Genomic DNA, 26,383 nt, shown 5'->3' with positions numbered 1-26,383 from the left:
TCTATCAACAAACCACACACAGAAAATCTATAGATCGACCGTGGTAAGAGTTTTGCTGCATTAACTCAACAGTGATTAACAGATTTTAACATTTAGCCCAGTGCTATAAATCCTAAAAATCCACCTTGATATGAATAGGCTGCCAGTAATAATCTTTTTTGAGTGAAAAGCCAAGACAGAAGAAAAATATATCACCAAGACTGAAGGAATATGAGATGAGTTAAATGATAAAACAGAGACATGAAGTCTGAGTTTCCACATGCCGTAATAGCTGGATTTGGATCATGTTCATACATTCATAGTCTATAATAATAAAGATGGAAGAAAAGTTAAATGAATTCAATTAGGCATCAGACAGTTTGAGCAACTCCTGCAATGGACATTCTACTTTTTTAACACAACATTTAAAAGAAAAGCAAGGAACCTGTGACTTTGAAGGCAGCCTTGCTTAAATTCTGTCACAAAAAAATTTGAACTTACCAGTTTGTCTGTACCACTGATGGACTGCATTTTGCACAGTTTTAGAAAGTTAGATGCTGGACAAAGATTGCAGACACAGATGATGCAGAGATCATTTTATAGAATTATTTGGATCCACATAAAGCCATCTATATATGCAGAAGATTTTAACCCTATCTATTACTCATCTAATAGGAACAAAGCAGGCAGGAGGACAAAGCACATTGATGACTTGTGCATAATTACCTACACTTCAGGACTCCATTATCCTGATTTTAATTTGCTGTTACAACCAGAAGCCATGGCAACACATCTAAAACCAGGAAGGTCCCTCTTTAAACTTGAATGTTACAGTTTCTTACCAAGCTGAAGCAGCTGAGAAATGGATGATTCTGATTAGAATGTGACAGGACCCTTGGTAAGATAGCTTAGTTTTCTTTTACTTTCTGTGCAGGAAGAAATGCTTTCCAGAACCCCACAAGAGAAGTTCAGACCTTCATTCCATTACCTAGTCATAGAAATTCCCTGAATTCCCTTTGCCACTTTTATGGGAGAGCAGACAGATGTTGAATAGATTCATGATTTTCCTGGAAACCAACAAATATTTCCCAGCCACTTCCCACCTATTCCAGGCAGGATGGTACTTATGGCAGAGTCTTGCAACTTCCTGCCAGAAAATGGCTGCAGTCAAATCAATGCCACAAATAACAACATAAGAAAACATAATTCTATAAGTTTAAAAAAAGTACAAGCCTTCTGGCTGGTAATCATCTAATTATGTTGGATTTATCTTTTGATTTACCTATTTACAGAACCACCCTAGACCCTGGAATTATTCATTGTGTTAATAACTTTGTAAGGCTTTTTGGAATCTAAACATTGTAAATGAAAATCCATTAATTGTTGGATTAAACCACAGATTGCAAGCTGTTTCAGGGAGCATGCCTCTGGTAATAGAATCAAGCACAATCTCACATATTTGTTTCATGCAACATTGACTTTCTATCTTACAGAAATCTTGGAACAATTACTTAGCCTAAGTACAGAATCCAAATAGACTCAGCAATTATTATAACCAAACTTGCAACAGCAGCATGTCTTCAGACCAAGACAAATAATGCTTCTACAGTAATCAGTTTGTACATAGACGTCCTATTAGACAGAATTTAACACTACCTGATGAAACAAAAAATCTCAGTGTGAGATTCCAAATTAGTTAATTTAATTTAATTCTGATTAATGTGCAAAAATCTGTATTTGGGCTGAGCCTTATATTTATTTTTGCAAATTAAACCTCTTCTTTTATTACTCTCTTCAGTTGTTTGTTATCTGGCTGTGCAACAATCCATGCACAGTTTTAGAAAGTTAGATGCTCATCCATGCATGAGGTTTGTATTGAAGGAATTTTGACAAATGGACAGAGCTTTACTTATTTTTAAAGTTAGGAATATTTCAGCCAGAGCATCTGTATGCTAATAACATTAAATAGGCACCATAAAAGGTTTTTACACACCCTCAATTAGTCCTTTGGAACATGCAATTCCAAATCACAGCTTTGCAACAAACTAAAATCTGTTGTGAAATTTTGTCCAAGGTTTCACATCATTTAGTTTGAGTAGGTGAAAGCATCAGATTGGGATCTAGTTCCTCTGCTAATTTTGGATTGATTTAAACTCACAAGTGGTTAATATCAATGTTAAAGCAACATTTTGGGGTGACATTCTCTTGCAAATTTCATATCGTGGAGCTCTTTGACTACAGCAGAATACATAGTAAATTCTGGTCTAAGCGAAGCGCAGTTGTACACTTGTTTGGACAAATAGTCAGGAAAACATGCAGTGCAACTCTGAAGGTTCAAAAGTTAATGTCCCAATCAGAAAAGGGCACAATATAATGACAATATAGTGACTGTAGGGTATGGGAAGTCTAACAGGAAAAGAACAACTATGAGGAAAGTACTTCCACAAACCACCTCCTGGAGGAAGAAGACAGCTAAATACTTGAAAGGTGATCTTCTCAGATTGTGTTTGATGTTATCTAAATGTTCCACTGTGTTATATAATCCCATTCTGTTTCCTATTATGGTAAAGATTAGCTCCTTCTCCCTTTCTCCTAAATTATTTATGAAACTTGTGAGTATTTCTGGCACTTCTGATGTATTTATGTTGTTTCAATGCCAAAAAACATAAGATTTAAAAAGTCATGAGTCCATAAGATTTAAGAGCAGAAGAAGGCCAGTCAGCTCATTGAGTAAACTCTGTCATTCAGTAACAGCATGGCAACACTGATAATTCTCAATGCATGTTACTGCTTCATCCCCATAATGCTTGATTCCAACTCAGCTTTGAACATACTTCATGACCCAGCCTTGAAAGTTCTCTGTGGTAATGAATTCCTGGTGGTCATCTCTGCTGATATGATTTCTAAAATCTGTATGAAGATTAAAGTCACCCATGATTTGTATACTGCATTTTTTACATGCCGTCATTATTTTCTGATTTATTGTCTGTCCTACAGTAGAGCTACTGTTAAGATGCTATTGACAACTCACACCAGTGTCTTCTTCCCCTTATTATTTCTTACCTCTGCCCATTCAGATTCGATATGTTGTCCTGCTGCAAATAAGGTCAAATCATTTAACACACAGCTATACTGGCAAACCTATATAGACCTTCACACATATAATTTAGAAAATCAGATACCTGCATAATATCCCTATGAAATGTTAAAAATCCCAAATATTATCCTTACCTATTGCATTTGTAAAGGCGAATAAATTAAGAATGGGTAAGATACCGTCTCTCCATCACTACTTTAAATGTGTATCATAGAAAGGGATTCCTGACTAATTAGAGCTCATGAATTGGATATGGAAATGCCTATGCAGTTATGCTCCAGTTGAGATCAACTGACTCTGTAAACGGATATAAATTGATTTCATTTCATAGACAGGGCTTTTAACCACTGAGCTTTCTATTGGGCTTTTGGGCTTCTCTGACATCTGGTCCATATCACATTCTTGCAGAATAGCTTGCTACTAACTGCACTCTGCAAGTATTTTTATTTTGCATTTAACGACACCTTCTGTTTGAGAATTATGACAGAAAAGTATTACTCTCCCAGTTAAGTTATATTTTGAATAGGAAACTGATTGCTAGGTTACCTGGCCTTCTTTGAGAGGAGACAGCAAATGTTTGGCAATGGCTCCCCTTTACAGAATATTATTGTAACCAACAGCCATAACCAGAAACAATATTTGACCTACATTTTCCTGGAGGAATTAGTTGCTTCTCATTTTATCTGGGTTGATTTCTATCATTTCTCATTTGTCATGTCAGGGTAGAATTGCTAAGTGACAAGTTTATGCATTAGGCATTGAATGGCTTGCATGGCAGGAAGCATGGGGAATAGAAATAGACATGCAGCATTGAATTAGTTGAACATCTGAACATAAGCAATATGAGCAAGAGTAGGCTCTTAAGCCCTTGAGCTTGGTCTTCAAATTGGTAAGATTATGGTCGATTAGATCACAGCGTCAATTCCATTTTCCCACCTTTTTTCCTCATTACGCTTGACTTTTGTGTAGTCCATAATGGGAGAATTGCACCATTTTGGTGTAGTGTAGTGTAGGAAAAAAAGTCATTTAATCACATTAATTAGAATATCAATTAAGGTTAATGCTAATTATTGATATGATTGTGTACTGACAAATGCTAAAAACTGTATATTTGATTTGACAATTCTAAATTTATATACTGATATACAATTGTAAATTCTAAATTTGACAATTCGTACAAATACTTAATGGAAACTGATAGAAAAGTATTTACAAATAAGGCAGAAAACAAGTTTTAGATAAAACCACGATCTGTGGGAGATACAGCCAGGTGATGAGTATTTGCCACCAGTTTCTGACAGTGCTAACAATTCCACTGTTTTTCTTGCTTTCTTTCAATGTGGAGTGAGAAACAGCAGGAACAAATTAGGGACAGAGAGCTGCAATTGCAGTAAGAGAAATGAAAATATGGGCTTGAATCTCACTCTGCTTCCTGCTGTGGCTCAGTGCTCGCATGTTCACCCCTGAGTATGAGAACCTGTGGCTAATGCTTCATGCCAGTGACTTGAATGCATAATGCAGTGTAGCACTGAGGGAGTAATGCACTGTGGAAACTGTTATCCTTTAGAGTAGACATTAAACCAAGGCTTTGTCAGCCTTCTCTAGAGGATATAGTCAATTTCAGGTACTTTTGAACGTAGAACATGGGGTTTCACCTTGGTGTCTGTGCCAATATTTACCTCTTAACCAAAATCACCAAAACAGATTATTAAATTGCTGTTTGCTTGCTGTGTTGAAAACTACTGATATATTTCAAACGTGACCAAAGTGACCATAATTTAAATGTTCTGAAGTTGTGAAAGGTGAAAGATGAAAGTTTTTCCTTCTTTCTTTAGAATTTCTTATAAACCACAAAATATTTTTAAACCTGTTTATAGATTCAGATTTGAATGGAAAATCTCATGTCCAGGTTCACCCATACTAAATGTTGAAATAGCCTTGTGTGAGTTAATGCAATTGTGCTTCCTAAATTTGGGAACCTTGGGACTGAACCAAATTTGATGCATAAACAGATTTAAAAAAGACTTCACATTGACTTGCATCAATCATATGCCTATTGGACAAATATTTTTCCAATTGACATGATAAACAGGATTTCTGGCATCCAAGATGGACAAACTGTAAAAATAATATGAATAAAGATCAATTAAAATCAAGAGCCACTAGATACCAATACACAGTAGACTGAAGTTACTCTGGTGCTGAAGAACAGAGATGTTGAGCTGATAGTGATGGATTACAGAAACATAACCTGTATTGTAATCCTGTAATGTAGTACACATGTTTTGATTAACAATATCACTGAATCAGAGAACACCACTCTTGAAATAATCACATCCTAAATGCTGGTTAGTGAAATCCATAAGATCACTTTAAGCTGCTGTCACTGTATCTATAATATCATTTCTGATCGGAGTCCAGCATTCATAACAATTCCTTATTCTGCCCCAACTACATCCAAAAATGCCATAAATTTCAACAACTCAGAAAAGAATTCAGGAACATACTGATCTGATCACCTGATCAAATTCCCCCACAGGACGTCATACACACTGCCAGAGTATAATGTAGGGCCCAAGTGAAGGGACAGGTAGGCCTGATCAAGGTGCCCTTCTGGCTCCAACAGTTGACTGTAAGTGTCTGTGAAATACGATGTGGCTCAATTTGAAGCAAATCCACTAAACAGAAACAAAAGGGTGAATCTGACATTGTCTTACTCACAGAACTATCAGGCAATATCTCAGACAGCTCCATCATCATCTCTGGATAAATTCTGTCCCATTGATCTCTCATCTTAAACTAGGAATCTCGCAGCCTCTTAGTTGAATATTTCAATTTCTTATATCCCACACAAGCATCACAAACCTCTACAATTATTAGCTGTGATAGTAAATTTCAGTATCGTTCTTTTCTGAGGAGCAAGGAATTTCTTTTGCCTTTGAAGCTTTCCTAGTATCCAGAGTGACAGTGGCAGCCATTGATTAAAATTACATAGCCCAGATTTTGAATCACATCCTTTCACTTCTGTTGTGAAAAGAGCAACAAGACGAGGAAGAAAATGTGTTTATGCCATGTAGCAGACGGAGTTTTCTGTTTCTGGCCATGTTTGTGCATTTAGTGTGAACAGACTAGCAATCTAATATTCAATTGTTTTGTCCATTGGTTAATAACTCTCACTTCTTGTTCATGTACATCCTACTGCAAAACTATTGGTTTGCTGCAAGTATGATGAAGAACTTCTCCCATTTAATCTTGAGCACTTCTCTCTGTGTAGTGCAAAATGAACATGGAAGGAAATCAGATACTAACATGTAGGCTGCACTGCCAAGTCCAGGCCAACCCAGACCAAGTTCCAATATCTGAATATTTTTCAGTAAAGAACATTCCTATGAACTGATTGTTTTCTGACTGGTTGATAATTGAACACTTAGAATCAGACAGCACTCAGCCACCATATTATTCCTTCACTGATACTGGAATGCCACAAGATATTTTTAGGCACAACACTTGCAGTGTAGTTCTTGGAGTCAGCTTGATAAAGACTTTCTGAAGGGACTAATTAAATACATACTCCAAAAGTAAATTTTAATTCAATAGTTATTAAAGGTAACAACATGGGAATGATGAAACTCCATATAAGCTTCTATTATAAGTGTCTGAGGTTAAATTTATTGAGGAGATGCAAGTGAAGCTCAGGAAATTTTGAGCATTTAAATCACTAGAGTATTATTTTAAATATTCTGTTTGAAAATGTCTGTGCCTGTGACGAAAATGCAATTTTCTTTCATTTTCATAGAAGGAAACCATACTGGTATTACTTCAATGCTGAGAACCCATAATGATATTGGGGTGTGTCTGTCGTGTAACGATGACGACGTATATGCTTAAATTCTGTTAGGGTTCCAGAAGGCCCATAAATTGTTTCCTTTTCCCTGCCTTCTGACAATTATGTGCATACTTCAGTGTGTCAGCAACTTCCTAGCTGTATTATGATCTGCGCAAGCTTTAATTTATCATCATTGTAGCTAAGTAGGAAGAGGAAAATGTTCAAGGTTTTGTTTTTGATAGGCTGGGCACTTGCTTGGAGCTGTTCCCACTTCACCACAAAAATTTTGCCAGTCTACTTTCTGTAAATGAGGTCAGTGAAATCTGCAGAAAGAGCATCCTGTTTTTTGTTCCAGACAAATGTATTTGCAACTATTTTTCCACCCTGACAAATTCCCCTTCTTGTTTTTCTGAGAACATTAGGGACAAAGTTCTTTTCATTCATAGTAACATTAGCAAAAGAGATACAAAAATAGGATAACTCATAATCCATTACAAATGACTCCACAATTTTCTCCTCACTACAGTACAGGTCCACGGGCACCAATTACACTCTGGCACCTGGACTGCCATTAATTGCGGGCCTTGACAGTGCAGTGCCAGCAATCTGTTCAACTGTGGAAAAATTTACAAGTGTCTTCATAAACAGAAATGTTCAAAAGAGTCTTCACAGAAGTATAGTCAAACAACCAGACACCAAGCCCAGGGCAGATGTATTAGAAGAGCTAGCCAAAACATTGGTGGAAGGTTGGGATTTTAAGCAAAACTCAAAAAGAAGCAAAAGAAACAATGAGGTAGGTGGAAAACATTTGGATTATGTAACCTATTTATTGGAGGCTTTTGGGTAATAGAAGGATGGACATATGAACATATGAAAATGACAGATAGAGAGTAACAAAACAGTTATTTGATCAGGATTGTACTTCACAGAGTCAAAAAGGGTGGCACTGGAAAAGCACAGCAGGGCAGGCAGCATCCGAGGAGCAAGAGAATCGACGTTACGGGCATAAGGCCTTCATCAGGAATCTGTAATCAAATGTCATGACTCTCCAAGTCCTCTCTGCCAACTAGCAGCTACACAATTTCTGAAGAAAAGCAAGCCAAAGCCTTAACCTATCCAGATAACTGGCAGATTCTTTTTTTGGACTGTAAAGGTGATCAAACTGATCAGCAGCAAAAACAAAATGACATATATCCTCCAATAAGGTAAAAACAATGACTGCAGATGCTGAAAATCAAATACTGGATTAGTGGTGCTGGAAGAGCACAGCAGTTCAGGCAGCATCCAACGAGCAGTATCCTCCAATACCCCATCACCTTATGTCTGCTGCAACACTAATCCTAGCTAGGAAATCTCACACTATTGAAATGCTCATTGATAGTCTGCAATCAATGCACAAACCCATATCTTATTCTAAATGTCAAGATTCTCTGCTCAAACGAGGCCTTCTTGATATCTAACATTTTTCTATGTTAAGAACTCTAAGTCAAGTAGTCTGTATCATGGGCAGAATCTCATATTTGGGCTGGCAATTTGGCTCAGCAGTTAGCATTGCTGTCTTACAGCACCAGGGATCTGAGTTCTATTACCAGGGCAACTGTCTGTATGGAGTTTGCACATTGTCCCCATGTCTGTTTATGTTACCTCAGGGTACTCCAGTTTCCTCCTGCAGTCCAAAGATGTAAAGGTTAGATGGATTGGCCATGCTAAATTGTCCATAATGTTCAGGTACGTGCAGGCTAGTTGGATTAGCCATAGGAAATGCAGGGTTCCAGGGATGGGGATGGGAGGTCTGGGTGGGATGCTCTTCGGAGGGTTGGTGTGGACTCGATGGACCAAATGGCATACTCCCACACTGTCGAGAATTATAGGTTCCTCAAGCTACTTGGTAATTCAAAAAGGTGCAAGGTTTCAACTTATTTCATTGATTTTTCAGAGAAGCAATCCTTACCTATGAGTACATATTACTTCTAGCAAGCATAAGTGAACCATGTTATAAGTTAACTTGAACTGTTTGCTAAGTTGGCTATTAATGCACTCAGGAGTGTTCAGCAGTTACTGTACCATTGTGGAATTGCATCAAATAATAGCGATTTTAGGGGTTTTGAGTTTTGCAAGGACAGACCATAGAGTCTGTAGTTCTGCACTGCTGTGAAATTTGGCTTCTTGCATTTGACCAGATGAATGCAAGACTATAAGTTTTGGAAACATGTCCCTCTTTTGAGAAAGATTTAAATTCTGTGTCCCCAAGCAACTACTTGGGAATATTCAAGTAAATAGAAGTTTTCCGCCGCTCAATTTCTATGTTTGATAGTTTGCATGGAATCTGCAGAAGTAGGTACATTGATTTCTTTGAAGTGAGGAGCTTTTATCTATGAGAGAGAGTTGTTCTCTTCTCTCTCCTGATCTGTCAGGCGGTCTCTCTTTTTTACTTACTCCTTTCTTATCAGTGTTTATACCCAAATCTGGATCCTTCCTGCGTTATAAATTTTCTGGCATGTTGCAATTTCCCACAAAAGATAATTACACACAGAATATGGTATGGTTTCTCGTCACTGATAATCATTAAATGTGCTAATTCAATAGATAAAACAACAAACAGCTCCAACTTCCGGCTGCACAGACTAATTTACCAGAATTTGCTTGATTAATGACTGGAATTATTAGCATTCTTTTAGAAAGTAACATAAATTGTCCTTCAGTTCACACTCTCTTTTCCTGTAAGGACATCAGTCAGTACTGGAGTATGTTTCGATGGGCTGCAGTCCATGTATTAGTTCAGAAAGGCTGCAAGTGCAGACTATTTATCATGAGGACATCACAAATAAACCCAATTCCATGTTCTCCACTTGTACTTGCATATTTCTAGACAAGCTAAACTATCACTAATATATCAGATAATGCTGACAAGTAATGATTTGTTCTGGAAATGACCTGACGCCTGGAGGAAGAACGCCTCATCTTCCGCTTCGGGAACCTTCAACCCCTTGGCATCAATGTGGACTTCACCAGTTTCCTTATTTCCCCTACCCCAACCTTACCCCAGTTCCAAACTTCCAGCTCAGCACTGTCCTCATGACCTGTCCCACCTGTCAATCTTCCTTCCCACCTATTCGCTCCAGCCTCCTCTCCAACCTATCACCTTTACCTCCATCTCCATCCGCCTGTTGGAGCTACCTTCCTCCCAGCTCCACCTCCCTCCATTTATCTCTCCACCCCGAGAATCCCAGCCTCATTCCTGATGAAGGGTTTTGCCCAAAACATTGATGCTACCGGACCTGCTGTACTTTTCCAGCACCATTCGAATCTTGTTCTGGAATGACCAGGTAATGACTTGTTCTGGAACAAAGGGCTGAGATTCAAGTGTCCAAATAAGTTTCTGTGGGCACAACAGGAAGCAACAGCAATTTCTTAACATTTCTGACAACATTGAAAGATCAATTAAAAGTTTATTGAGTAGGTTTTGAAAGTAGATCAGTCAAACCGACTTTATTTCTCAAAATGTTTTATGTAACACCAGCTTTCTGCTTCTTAATCAAGAATTTCCATTAGACATTTTATGATCAACTATCTCTCATTTGGGGACTTTGCTGCTAACTGGTGTCTCCCAAATGCTAAACGTGAGTCCATATTGGAGTTAACATCACCTAATCATATTATTGACTTAGCTGCATCAGCTGCAGAAATGTTACCAAGCTGTGGAATAAACAATCAGGTCCAAATAAACTGTTTATTCTGACAGATAGGTTTTGATGTTTATTAAACAATCTCTCTCTTGAATACATTTGTTTGTCTAATATATGGAAAAATAAATCCACTGCACTTTAGCATTGTTGAATTGTAATTGTCTTTGACACAACAATGAAAGTATAGGCAGTTCCAATAACTGCAGCCTTTGCATAAGTGAGAAATAAGTTTCTTCTAAACATTTAGTTTTTCAGCTCTAGCAAAGCACACTGCCAGTCTTTCATGTTGCACAATTATTATGCTTTTATTTTTTACACTTCTAAAGATACAAGATGCATCAGATGGCTTGTGTGCACAAATAAATCTTCTGGGTACTGATAACAGTGAAAATAAAAACAGTTTTGAGTGAAACTGTTAGGGAGTGTGAAAGTTATGAATAAGTGCCCTGCTGGAACTTCTGACAGTAAATACTCATCTTGGTCTACAAGAAGCCAGCCACTGTGCTTGCTTGAACAAATGATGTATGACAATGTATGATTAATAGCATCGTTCAAACTGTAATATTAAACAGTAAAAACCAAAGTCCTGATTTTAACCAAATTGAACAGTACATATGTTGAGAGATGGGGTAGGATTTGTGTTGCATTATTCATAGCTTCATACCCTATTTCAGCAGCTCCCTATTCAGAATAAGAAAGTCATGGCCTTGTGATATGATTGGTACCTCAAAACCCCTGCCTAACCCTAACTTTCCATCATTTGATGGTGATAATCAGCTACTTTTATATGTTTTGTTAAGGTTACTTCTGATCCAGGTGGAGCTAACAAGACCTAATTACTTAACAAGAAAATCATGAGCTTCCACTTATACCATGACTGCAGCCTTTTGGAGTTTATGATATTTCAGAATCTTAATCTTGTTTTCAATTGAAACCTTTTGGGAACTAAAATATGATCAAGCCTTGATCTTGATCAGATGGGCCAATGGGCTGAGGAGTGGCAGATGGAGTTTAATTTAGATAAATGTGAGGGGCTCCATTTTAGGAAAACAAATCAGAGCATGACTTATACACTTAATAGTAAGGTCCTGGGGAGTGTTGCTGAACAAAGAGACATTTGAATGCAGATTCATAGTTCCTTGAAAGTGGAGTTGCAGATAGATAGGATAGTGAAGAAGGCATTTGATTAGATTCCCTACAGTGTGGAAACAGGCCCTTCGGCCCAACCAGTCCACACTGACCCTCTGAAGAGTAACCAACCCAGTTCCATTTCCCTCTGACTAATGCACCCAACACTATTTAGCATCGCCAATTTACCTGACCTGCACATCTTTGGACTGTGGGAGGAAACCGGAGCACCCGGAGGAAATCCACGCAGACACAGAGAGAATGTGCTAGCTCCACATAGACAGTCACCCAAGTCTGGAATCGAACCTCAGACCCTGGTGCTGTGAGGCAGCAGTGCTAACCACTGAGCCACGTGCCGCCCCTTGTTATGCTTTCTTTTATTGTTCAGACCATAGGAGATGGAAGGTCATGTTGCAGCTATATAGGATATTGGTTAGGCCACTTTTGCAATATTGCATGTAGTTCTGGTCTCCTTCCTATTGGAAGCTTGAAAGGATTCAGAAAAGATTTACAAGGATGTTGCCAGAGTTGGAGGATTTGAGCTATAGGAAAAGGCCGAATATGCTGGGGTTGTTTTCCCTGGAGCGTCAGAGGCTGAGGGGTAACCTTTATAGAGGTTTATAAAATCATGAGGGGAATGGATAAGATAAAATAACAAGGTATTTTCCCTGGGGTGGGGGAGTCCAGAACTAGAGGGCATAGGATTAGTGTGAAAGGGGTAAGATATAAAAGAAACCTAAAGGACAACTTTTTCACACAAAGGGTGGTGCATGCGTGAAATGATCTGCCAGATCAAGAGGTGGAGGCTGGTATAATTCCAGCATTTAAAAGGCATCTGGATGGGTATATGGATCGATTTTGACATTTAAACAAGCTCGAAAGCGGAAAATGACCAACTTTTGAGCAAATAGAGCAATTACTACAAAAGAAAACAAAAGTCAAAGATCACCCTCAAGATACTCAATTTCAATTGTGTTCCTTTTGCCTTGTACAGAAAGAAAACACTTATTTAGATCTTGGGTCATACAGGTACATTAAATCCCTTGATGTAAAATGCCCCAATCCTTTATAAGTGCCCAGGATTATGGTATTACAAAGAATACCTAAAGCAGACTTCAAATTTTGCTGACTTCAGTAGTATTATATGGTGTGTCAATAATAATCATTCTGTCACATTTATTTTTTAACAACTGTAATGTCAAAGTTGGATTGCAAAGCATGATGGTCAGTGTCACTGGAAGATATCAAGTTAATGCTGTTGGAATGTATGTGCTGAAATTAGCCATGCTGAAAAAGGGGAAGTTACACAGAGAGGAGGGACCCCAACCAACAAGCTTATTTAGTCATTGCGGGGCAACAGAGTACAGTGGAAGATTCTATGCCTGAAAAGATAGAACAGTTAACAAAATATACTGAAAAAACCCTCAAAGAACTACAGATTATGGAAGTCTGAAATAAAAACACAAATTACTGGAGAAACTCAACAGGTCTGGTGACATTTGTGGAGAGCAAGCAGAGTTAATGTTTCAGGTTGAATGACCCTTCAGAACAGCTGAGGAAGAGTCATTGAGTCTGAAATGTGAACTAAGCTTTCTCACCACAGATGCTACCAGATCTGCTGAGTTTTTCCAGCAATTTATGCTTTTGTTCCAAATATATTGAAGTTGCCTTGTGTAAGAAAATTAAATGAGATAATGGAAGACAGAATGTGGAGATCTCAGCAATTGTTTGCAGAAAATTAAGGCTACAGTGAATATGAAACTGCAGTTTGGTAGTTAAGCCATTTCATTTTAGAAATGTATTTAACATAATTATTTATTTTATTTCATTGCTAAACTATTAACAGAAATGTGAATCTTAGAACCATTGTAAAAACAGGAAACACCTGCAAAGGTCAAAGTGTTGGGGCAAGAAGTAGGAGAATGATGATGAGCGAGGGGCATGGAGGTTGGTGGTCATGTTGTGGTCTGTCAATGACATTAGCTTGATCTAATTATATTAAGCAGCATAAACTACAGATTAATATAGAATATTAGAGGTCTTTCGGTGAAGATAAATGACAAGTGCTATAGGACGTCAGTGACACACATTGAGAGAAGGCAAGCTATAGTCAAATGAACACAGGAAGAAAAGAGGAAGAGAAGACTTTGCCCCAGAGATCTTGGATGAATGAACTATCAGGGTCTGTCCTATTGCTGTTGTGAAGTATTATCTTTATATTTATGTGATACTTAATAAACTGTTTAGCTTGTTTGAGGTTCACATTTGGAGGTCAGAATTGGTAAAGAATGCTGAGCAAGATGGTTTGGGGTATCATCTGTCTCACATAGATTATTAAATCCTGTGGCCTTTCACTGGAGAACATCTCCCAATCGGCTGAAGATAATGACCTGTAAAGATCACAACTTCAATAACACTAGACATTTGTTGGGTTCAGTTACATTGATTACAATTGAATAAGGCAATGAGAAGATAAATGTTTGTGAGAACTATAATATGACAGTAAACATGAAGTGTACTTGTACTTGATGTGCTTTGGTTATAAGGTGAAAGCATATTGGAATTGTTTTGTTAATATATTGAGGGGATTCATTCATTTTATTGTACTTTCTTAATAGATTTGCCTGCTGGCAAAACTGAATACATTTCAACAGCTTTAACATAACCACATGTAAAATATTGCCATAAAGAGGCAAATACATTGTCGGGCCATCATTTAGCAACTGGTCCAAAATTAAAGCACAGGTCCAGAGATTGGTCAAAGATAGAATAGAAATTTGGATGTTATCATCTGTATTTCTTTGTTTTCTTCCCCTGAAGCAACTAATTTCTCTGATTCACAAACAGGATATTAAGCAACAATCTCTGGACCTGTAGTTAGTTTTAGAAACATTTGTCAATGACTTATTTGCTTCTCAATGGCAATATTTTAGCTGTTGAAATATGTTCAGTCTGGACAACAGGCCAGTCCAATCCAATGACAAATCCAGTCACAGGAAGCAGCCATCTTTCCTCCATTGTATGAGAATCAGGCATTTGAAGTTGCTGCAATGAACTGCCAGCCTTTTACATGAGGCTTCTGTTCACAGCAAAGCTGGTAATTATCTAGCTATTGAATTGACTGGAGTCCACTTAATGTCAGTTCCTGGCCAATTCCTATTGAGTAACTCTTTGGCAGTCGTCGCGCTAACTTTGGGGAAAATAAAATTGCTTTCCTCTTCAGAAAATTGAGAGATGAAATGCTTCACAAAGAAATTTGGAGGACTGGAAATAAGTAGGGTAAAAATATCTAAATATACTGACCACTAAAATGATCAACTTAAAGAATTTCACCCAAACATTGCCATGAAAACACAATAAATTAGCTTTAGCTTCCAGGCAATTATGTTGTATTATACACCTGGGTGAAATTAGTTGGGAATCTGAGATACAACAAGATTACTTTTTTTCCCTCTCTGATTGATTCCCTCTCAACAGAGTGCAGTCGGCAGGTCATTGCTTTTGTTTAATCAGTAGTTAACACATGTTTTGAATAAAATCTATTTTAAAAACAGCCTTTCTACCAGAAGTAAAGTTTTAAGAGAAGACGTATAAAGTAACATGGCACCAGCTGCATGGGAATTCAGTGTCTTTACCAGTTTTAGGTTGCCATTTAATCCCTTCGGTTTGCAATTTATGATTAAATTTATCAGTTTAAAAGTAATGTCACAGGGGTATTTACATTTTAAAAATAGTTTTTAAAGATGACTTACCGAATAGTTAAGGAGATTATAGCATTCACCATAAAATTTTCAGAAAGCATTCAATAATGTGTTAAATGTAGATTTATTACAAAAATGACTAATGCACAGGACGTAAAGGATTTGAATAAATGGGGCTTTTATTCTGGTTTGAGGGTATGAGGTTTTGTAGGTGAGGGGGTCAGTGACCACCTACTTTTGATCCCCATTCACGACCTTAAACAATAATTTCCATTACCACTTGCATATGTAGAAGCTGCAATGTGTACCATCAACAAGATGCACAGCAACTTAACGAGTCATCTTCAGTAACATCTTTCAGAGTCCTATCCTTTACCTTGCACCCCTCCCCCCAAAAAAATGAATAATGGCAGCAGGTGCTTGGCAATGCAATCCTTTCAAGTTTCCCTCCAAGCCACTCACCATGTAGATTTGTAACTGTATTGCTGCTCCTACACTATTGCTTGAAACTTGAAAACTTGCTTCAAAACACTTGAAACTGCATAGCATACAGCATTGTGGGTGTACCTATATATCATGGCCTGCAGAAGTTCAAGTTGGTATCTTCTTTCAATCTTCTCGTAGGTAATTAGCAATGGACTTCAAACACTGACCCATTTGTAGGGCAAGAAACTGCTTTTAGCAGAGAATAGGAGATGGATTTTCTGACCACAGAACTGGAACCCACTGGGGAAGTTACTCTATTAGCCACTCCAGCTGGAAAAACTGCTGGTGATAAGACTGATTAAAAAGAAACATCAGAATACTGAGAACTCAACAGATAACTGAAAATAATTGCTGACTTTGTGATTCTGAGACTATTTCACTGAAACAAAGCTAAAATGAAGTTTAATTTTTGAATATTAAGAATGATATGAGAATTTCCTTCTCATCACTGACTCACAAGCCAAGAAAGTCAGTTTCTAATGCATGACTAATTATTCTTCCAAAAGAATCTGCGAACTTCTCTTTGAATTTTGCCTAAAGCTCTGCTGCCATCATTTTCATTGTTACATAGCTATTGCAAAAATGGGAAAACCATTTTCTTGCCGTGTGTTACTATAGAAGATCTGGAAAGTGAGCAAAAGAGGGATGAAAGTTGCATTTAATAGCATCACAAGTCCACTAACCAAAGGTTACTTACTCTATCCACTTGCATACGTGCCTTGGAATGTCTTTTTTCTCTTTATTTATTCATGGGATGAGGGTATCACTGGCTAAGCCAGCACTTATTGTCCATCCCTATTTGCTCAGAGGGCAGTTAAGAGTCAACGATGTTGCTGTAGGTCTAGAGTCACATGTAGGCCTGACTGGGTAAGAATGGCAGTTTTCTTACCTAAAGGAATCAGGGAACCAGATGGGTTTTCCCAACAATAAACAATGGATTCTTGGTTTGCAATAGACTCTTCAGTCCAGATACTTACTGGAATCAAATTCCACCCTCCAACATAGAGGGATTTGAAGCCAGGTCCCCAGAACATTGTCTGGGTGTCTGTGATAACAATGCAGTGATAATACCATTAAGCCAACACCTGTCCCGAATAATCTCATATTTAGCAAGTAATGCTTTATTGAGAATACAGTGACACCATTGTGCCATCTGTTGGACTCTGACAAGTAGCCAATTGGCTCAACATGAAAGGCAATTTCTGTGGTGGTAACTGTCACCACAACCTAAACTTTAATGTTTGCCTCATTGCAAGCTATCTCATCAATCTTTCATAACATCTGCTAATAGCCAGTTCACAGATGTCTTCAGTGAGTGCCAGATATGTTGCTTACCAAATTAAACAATTTAAAAACTCACCCCATGTGCAGCCAACAGCAAATTGAGGGGTTGGCATTATTTTTCAGGAGAATCTACTTTCAGGACCAAGGTGTCTTACTCAATCCATCATTGAATCCTAACAAATTGTGACATGATGTCATGTCGTGCTTTATTCATGTGAATGAAAGTATGCGTAGCTGGAAGAAGAGGGAAAACATTAGCATGGTACACACTTTGTGTCGCTGAGTTACTTGCTATCCGATTGAGTCCCACATGTTATAAAAGAACAGTACTTGGCTCAATGTGGCTCATTCACACTGAACAGGGGCTGTAGTAGATGGGAAGTCTTTTGTTTGAGTCCACTCCTACCTGATGAGTCGATGCAGGCACTGAATGTCCCAGGACACTGCAATGGAACTATACTTGATGATAGAGCAGGATCTGAGAGCTGCAGGAATGGGAGGTCATCCTCTGCTGGTGACTGCAAGGTGACACTGCTTTGAACTTCACTGTGACTGGTTCTTTCCAATGAGTGACGAGTGACCTGTGTAGGATTTCTGAGGCATGCACCCACAAATATGTCAGGACCATCTGTGTAAGATCACACTGGCCTAGTTTGTTGCCTCCTTTAGGAGTCTAGTTGACTTCCTTCAGGTGAAGGGTGCCATTGACTGCACACACACGATACTTTCGATATGACGGTCATTTCACAGCACTGCAGAATTAATCAACAGGAAGGGGGTCCATTTGATTGATATCTAAGTGATCTGTGATCACTTTTCTCACTTTCTGGAGGCATGTGCCCACCAGGGGCGAGGACTCCTACAGCCTGGAGCACTTTCCCATTACGTGGTGTTTTTCCAGTTGCCCTACCTCATTGGTGACTTGGGGCTCAGAGTTTCCACTGTGACCAAAGCTCATGACACTGTTATGCAAGCCCCAAACTGGCACAGAACAAAGTCGAGAGTGTGTTGCTAGAAAAGCACAGCAAGTCAGGCAGCATCCGAGGAGCAGGAGAATTGACGTTTTGGGAAAAAGCCATTCTGAAACATTGATTCTCCCACTCCTCGGATGTTGCCTGACCTGCTGTGCTTTTCCAGCCACCACCCTCTCGACTCTGATCTCCAGCATCTGCAGTCCTCACTTTCTCCTGGCACAGAACACAGCAGATGCAATGCTGTTGTATTCAGACCAGTGCTGTGATGGATTCAGCCTTACCCTTCCAGCTTTTAGATGTTAGTTAAACATCTGAAATCTGACACATTTGACCAAATAGTCTTCTCATGGCCAGAGCTTTGAGCCAGGGAAATAAGTTCCTTATGTCAGAAACAGAATAAACAGAAATCAATTTATGGCAGGGATGACTCTGTGTTAGAACAAGATGTTGCTCAGTATCCTGATTGAGCAGGCATGACCACTCATTTGTCAAAGCCCTTTATATAACAGCTTTGATGTGGAGGTGCCAGGGTTGGACTGGGGTGGACAAGATCAGGAGTCACACATAACCAGGTTATAGTTCATCAGATAGTCAGAGTAGTGCCGGCTGTCTAGTATATTGGAGTGAATACCTCATAGCAAGGTACTTGTTTGAAATAGAGTCGTAACTCAAAACTTCAAAAACATGGAAGAATAGTTGATAAACGATGTCTGGATTTCAAGTAGAGAAGTCAACAACAAACTTGTATATTCAAGATATGAGAGACAGAAGCAAATCATTAATGTTGAAGCTCAGATTCAAATCATTATATTCCATTAAAAGTCATCCATTTGCACAGTGTTCATATCAAACCCCATAGAATCTCTGTTCAGTGAGATATGGTTGGTGATTTGTTGTCAGCAGAATAGTGGTAACATGCTCCCTCATTTTATGAATAACTGTTCTGATTATGAATTGTTCAGGAGGACATCTTGGTTCATGGTGTCTGCTAGAAAGACTTCGATTCAGTATCTACTCATTCATTAGCAACTGCTTTCATTGAGAAAAGTATAATTGAAATTTCCTCTTTGTGGTCATTTAACTCAAAGTTACTACTCTACATTGCACAATTAACATTTTAATTCATTTTTTTATTCCCTCACAGGCTGTAGACATCATTGGCTGGCCATCATTTATTGCCCATCCCTAGTTGTCCTTGAGGAGGTGATGACGAGCTGCCTTCTTGAACCACTGCAGTCCATGTGCTGTAGGTACACTCACAATGGCATTAGGGAGGGAATACCAGAATTTTGACCCAGTGACAGCGAAGAAACTAATATTAACTATTTAAAATGACGAGATAATTCCACTATGTAAACCAATGGCAAGCAGAAACTTTAGACATCAATTTCTGCAAGTATTGAGATTGATCATTAACAGTGGACTGAATGATCTGACACTTGAACTAAAGATTTCTGTAGTATTCCAGGGCATTCCTGGCGATTAACCTTGTTCATTGATGGACTCTAAACAGATAGACTTGTCAGTGGGTTTGGGCTTCTTTTGTTAAGCTCAGATAATTCTACCAGCCATTGTTCCAGTAGGTAGCATGATCAAGAGCAAGGGTTTAACCAGTCTTCTATACTAGTAAACTACTTCTTTAAACTATGCAGTAATCCTTCTTAGAGCTGGGAAGACCTAAATCTGGCTCCTCATTCGTGTGTCTGAAGGGAAAACACGTAACCTATCAGGCAAACTTCAGCTCAAAGTATCTGAATTTCTCTTAAGCTTTAAAGCACAGAGTCATGTATTTCCTTGAGAAAAAAACAGCTTCAAAATCTGAATTTATTACTTTACACGCTTATTGATATCATGTATTTATTATGATAACTTTTTTCTAACTCTTAACATTATGCCATTGAATTCTTCAGATCCAAAATTCTGCTACTCATGAACTGTGTTTGACTTTTACTTGATTAAATCAAGAACAAAGATTATACAGTAACAGTTGGCAAATTATAAATGTGCTGTTTGAACTCATTTATCTCCATTTGCATTGTTCCTGTTGTAAAATTACACAACACAGCTGCTGATACTGTATTATCCTGATGAAACAATAATCTGTCTGCTTCAAATACAGTCAACAGAATATCCACTGTCTGACATCTACAGCAGAACATGTATTGATGTTTCATGCAGACTGGATTCTGTAAAATGCAATTGAGAATGCATGGATCGGTACTAGAAAACGTAGTATTGTGGGTAAATGATCACAAGTTACTTTAGTTCAGCTAATTATAAAGAAACCTCACAGACAATCAAATACTGAAACTGTAATTCAAAATTTATTAAGACCCCTCAAGTAAGCAAGTATAAGCCTGTAACTCAACTTAGCTATTACCCGATTAATATCGAAAACTCCCCAGGATTTCAGTGATCTGTCTCTGGAAGTTTCCAAGGGTCGGTCCTCCTGTTCTTTGAAGTTCTGCTGTTGAGTTGTTCTGGAGTTGGGTTCTGATACAGGTTTCTCTCTTTCAAGTCTGTGGTGTGATATTATTGATGATTCAATAGATTCTTCTATCCCCAATGATGATTTTACTTTTGCAGGCCTCAAGTCCTCAGCTTGCCTTCTCGTCAAAATTACCTTCTTTGTTCCTTGTTACATTCAGGGTTAGCTGTATGTTTAAAACATAGCTTTTTCCTGCAATTAACCTCTTTTCCTCAGAACATTATTACTGCAGACAAAGCTTAATTGCCCCTTAGTCACAAGGCAGTGGATTATCAAATAAGTGCCATCTTCTCTCTACTAGGAAACAGTTGGTTTATGTTGTTTCTGTAGTTCCTTCTTCCAAAGGATAGTTAACTCACATGTTGCTGTAACTCCTTTTAATAACAGTTTCTCCCTGTTCCTTTATCTCAAGAAGCAGCTTATTCCAAAATGAGTTATTGCAGCTGCTTTCAATTCACATGGAACAATTTATCTGTGCTGATTTTTCCAATCTATGAACAGTTATTAAGATTCTGAAGTTCACATTCTCACAATGGGCATGTAATTTTAGAAATTAATTTCAAGTTAGTGAGCTGGAAGAATCCTTTTCGAATATGAAGGATGCAGGAGTACAGCTGTATAAATTGCAAAAAAGCTTAATGTGGTTACTAAGGCTCTAAAAATGCCAACAAAATACTGTGGTTCATTTTTAGTGATAGAACTGAAAGATTGAGAAGCTATGTTAAAGATATCAAACTTATTGCGAACACATGGAATGCTGTGCACAGTTTTGGTCATCTTATTACGAAAAGAACACTGGCACAGGAGTAAGTACAAAAACGTTTCACAAGCATAATATCAGAACTGATATTTTTGTTTTAAAAATCAACAAACATACAAGAATGTAAAGTAGCAGCAGGAATAGGCCACTGGTCCCTCAAATCTGCTCTTGAGACTGAAGCCTGAAGGAATGGGAAGTCTACAAGGTCTGGTGTGACAATTGTTGAGGGAGATATTTTTCTACTGCTTTCAAGGCTCCTGAACAAACCATTTGCTCCCAACCATGGATTTACCAGTATACATGGCCCTACAGAATGAACAGAAGTCACATAGATTAGGCTAAGCTGCTGGAAGAGGGAGAGGTAAGAATCAGAGAAGGGCTCTCAGCAGGAGACCATCTCCTTCAAGAGTGTTAAGGAAGCAATGTGCCTAACTGAATATGTGGAGCAAAGTGTAAGACATTTGTACTTCGTTTAGGTCATTCCCATTGAAATCTTCTGTCTGCTGCAGGCACAACTGCAATTTAAAACAGGACAATAATTGCATTGCCTGTTACTTGTAAGGTAAATATGGCCACAAATTATTATTTTATCTGATTCCTTCCAGTCTGCCATGGGGGATGTTAGCAACATTTCAGTTTGCAGTGTGTTGTTATATAAATGAGATCAGTGACGCTGTCTATTCGATGTGAACTAGTGACATTTCAATCTGCCCTGTCACCAGAAAGGTAGCAATTGGGCTGGGGTGTCATCGACTGCTTTTTGGCAGTTCTGGTCACCTGTGCCTTTTCTAGAAATGAAATGTATTTCGCTCCTTTAACATCCAATTGTGTGTGACTATACACAGAGAAATATGCAGGCCAATAAACAGACCTCTGTGATAGCTGTATTGGAACCACAATGATATACAAAAAAGATGGCTACTGGGCAATTAAGGCTTTTCATTAGTGCTATGGTTGATGACAGCACTGCACCACCTAAGCATGTATGTGTACAGTGAAAACCACCCTCGCACATTAGAGTTATTGAGTCATAGAGATGGAACAGATCCTTCAATCCAACTTGTCCATGCCAACAAGATATCCTAAATTAATGTAAGCTCATTTGCCAGCATTTGACCCCTATCCCTCTAAAGTTTTTCTATTCATATACCCATCCAGAGTCCTTTTATATGTTATAGTTGTACCAGCCTCTCCACTTCATCTGGCAGCTCATTCCATATATGCAATGTCCTCTGCATGAAAACCTTGCCCCTTAGGTACCTTGTAAATCTTTCTTCTCTCACTCTAAACCTATGCCCTCTAGTTTTGAACTGCACAACCCTGGGGAAAAAAAACGATATCGGCTATTTATCCTATCCAAGCATCCCATGATTAGATAATCCTCTATAAGGTCACCCCTCAGCCTCCGATGCTCCAGGGAAAATCGCCCCAGCCTATTTCAGTCTCTCTCTGTAGCTCAAACCTCCAATCCCAGCAACATCTTGTAAAGCTTTTCTGCACCCTTTCAAGTTTAACAACAACTAAACATGTGAAATGAAATGACCACTGAAACAAAGCTTCTGCTGCTTGGGCCATTCTGACATAACCTCAATGTTCGGGATAGGGTCAGTAATAGGACTCAGGGTGCTCCTCCACAAGTGGAAAACATTGCTTTCAAAAGGGGAAGTCCTTGCAGCCAGCTACTGAGAGCAGCTGAGGAGAAGGGGCATGGGATGAGCAGGAAGGGAGGGTGCATTCTTTCCTGCTCAGATGATTGTGAAAACCCAAGTGTGGTACTGGTATCTACAACTCAAATTCTGTATGCACTTACAGTCCCACAGCCTTCCCTGTGGAATTGGCTAGCTGTCTTTTTTTTTCAATTCATTCATGGGATGAGGGCATTACCAGCAAGGCCAGCATTTACTACCCATCCCTAGTTGCCCAGAGGGCAGTTGCTGTGTGTTTGGAATCAAATGTAGACTAGGGTAGCAGTTTCCTTCTCTAAAGGGCATAGTCAACCAAATGGGGTTTCCAACAATTGATAATAGTTTCATAGTCATAGAGTCATAAATGTATAGCATGGAAACAGACCCTTCGGTCCAACCCGTCCATGCCAACCAGATATCCCAACCCAATCTAGTCCCACCTGCCAACACCCAGCCCATATCCCTCCAAACCCTTCCTATTCATATTCATATACCCATCCAAATGCCTCTTAAATGTTGCAATTGTATCATCCCCCCCCCCCCCCCCGCAACATTTCCTCTGGCAGCTCATTCCATACACGTACCACCCTCTGTGTGAAAAGGTTGCCCCTTAGGTCTCTTTTATATCTTTCCCCTCTCACCCTAAACCTATGCCCTCTAGTTCTGGACTCCCTGACCCCAGGGAAAAGACTGCCTATTTATCCTATCCATGCCCCTCATAATTTCGTAAACCTCTATAAGGTCACCCCTCAGCCTCCGACGCTCCAGGGAAAACAGCCCCAGCCTGTTCAGCCTCTCCCATAGCTCAAATCCTCCAACCCTGGCAACATCCTTATAAATCTTTTCTGAACTCTTTCAAGTTTCACAACATCTTTCATTACTAGATTCTTAATTCTGATTTTATTGAATTCCACTTCCACCATTTGCCATGGCTGGATTTGAACCATATTCCCCAGAACATTTCTTGGGTTTCTGGATTAATAGTCTAGTGATAATACCATGAGGCCATCACTTCCCCTGAAGAAGCACTGTAACACTATATTAAAAAAAGATTGTGTGCTTTGATCCCACAATCATTTTTTGATGCTGCCAATATTAGCACCCAACTCCCCTCTAATTCAATATTATGAGAGTTAAATATTTCAATAGTATCCACACCCATTTAATCCCCAGTGGGAAATATCTTCAGCAATTCTCTATGCTTTCCTAAGGGAAAAATACTAGAATTTCGATTAACATCACAGCCTACATTATTCATCTGTGAGTGATTGCCTAGACATTTCCCTCAGTGCCTGCAGCTCTGTCATTGTCTTTCAGAATCGCATTAAGAGGCACATCTGGCTGCTAATTCTTCATAAAGTTATGGCTGGAGTGCATCACACAAATATCTAGTTGTTGCTGAACTGCATGCTCCAAATGATAACATAGAATATTTGTACTGAGGTTTTATTCATTACTTGACAATGCCTACATTTGGCTGTCAGACAGGACATTACTTGGAACACACCCCAGTTCAAACACAAAGTCAGCTGTCACTTATTGACATGGGGCTATGGGAAAGTTCTTGGGATGTCCTTTGACCTCCCTCAGACAAAGTATCCAGCCTTTCTGTTCTTGGGAACAATAACATCGATTTGGTGATACCTATGTGTTCTGTGGGTTTAGTACTGCGTTTCTAAAAAAATTTTTAATGGATGTAGGAATGACTGGCAGGTCCAGCATTTGTAGTCGTCATTGCTAATGAGGGCAGTTAAAAGTCAAACACATTGCTGTGAGTCTAGAGTCAGACTGTAGACTAGACTTGGGAAGGAAAGCAGATTTCCTGCAAGATTACAACACTTAATATTCTGAAGTCCAGGAGATGAAGAATGTATTAGTTATTTGTATTAAAAACACAAATTGCTAGAGAAACTCACCAGGGCTGGCAATATGTAAGGAGACAGAAACAGGGTTAATGTTTCAAGTCCAGCATCTTTGAAACCCTTGGAACCATGACTGACCAGGAAGTTTTCCTGCTGTAAGTGTATCAGAAGGACTTATGAGTGATAATCAGGTGTATGTATGGCCATGCTGTGAAGGCACCTTCTATAGCCATCAAGTCCTGGAGCTGGTCTCAAACCTAGGACTGCTGGCTCAGAGGCAGATATACAACCAACTGCACCACAAAAAACAATGTAGGCAATGCAGTTTTAATTTTAGTCATTTATGGGATGTGGACATTGATGGCTAAGCCAGCATTTATAACTTGACGGTGAGTTGCCTCCCTAACTTTTGCAGTTTTGGGATGAAAGTAGACCCACAGTACTATTACAAAGCGAGCTCCATGGTTTTGACCCAACAGCAGTGGAGAAACGGTGATAAAATTCCAAGTCGGAATGGTGTGTAGCTTGTAGGTGCCTGTTTAAAATACATTTTTACATCTTTCCAAAAGATGGAAAAGTATTTTTGATTTTATAGTATATGCTCTCTTTAATGGGGAAAACACCTTTACTGGGAATAAAATAGACTAAGTGCTGTATCATATTACAATTTAACTTTAATCTGTCAACCACAGTTGCTGTATTTCATTTTCTGGACATATTTTTTGGATCAAGTCTTCAACAGAAGTATACTTTTTTCACCTTCAGCCAATTCTTAAAATCAGTGAGAAACTGAAGAATTTCAACCTCACAAAATTGCCAGAGCACAGATCTCCCCTTTCCTGAAATTTGAATCAGGGCATGGTGCCAATAATGTCATCAACTTTTGCATGCTTGTAGGTCTCTGCCTGCCTGGTACAGTTTATTTTCACAGACAAACTTTTCTCCAAGCTAAAATGCTGATGGTCGAGCGAGCTTTAGAAATCATGTTTCCATTGGCTGGGCTGGATTCAAATCGGGACTCGAATGTCACGTTGAATTACAAACCAAATCAGTAATGGAGCAGTGAGGTAAGACTGACCCACAGTGTCACATTTATTTTATGTGCCCCTGTTGATTGTTGGATCCATAAATGTACAAATTCTAAGCATGGCCAATAGATTTGAATGACACATAAGACTAGGACATTTTGTTCTGTGGATGGTTGAAATTAAGCATAAAGTGCTGAATGTTTAATCTTATTCGCTCTGCCTAATCATTATATGGTTCAGTGTCTATCAGCATGTTGAAAATACATTTTTAAGATGTCTAGGTTCTATTTTTTTCTGCAAAATATTAATTTATTTTACAACCTGTCAGTTGGGTTCCTTGCTATGGCATATCTCACTGACTATGTGTCTGCTGCAGGAAGCTGATTAGCAGCAGGAACT

This window comes from Chiloscyllium punctatum, chromosome 24 (assembly GCF_047496795.1).
Source record: "Chiloscyllium punctatum isolate Juve2018m chromosome 24, sChiPun1.3, whole genome shotgun sequence".
NCBI lineage: Eukaryota > Metazoa > Chordata > Chondrichthyes > Orectolobiformes > Hemiscylliidae > Chiloscyllium > Chiloscyllium punctatum.
This window is presented reverse-complemented; position numbering follows the sequence as displayed.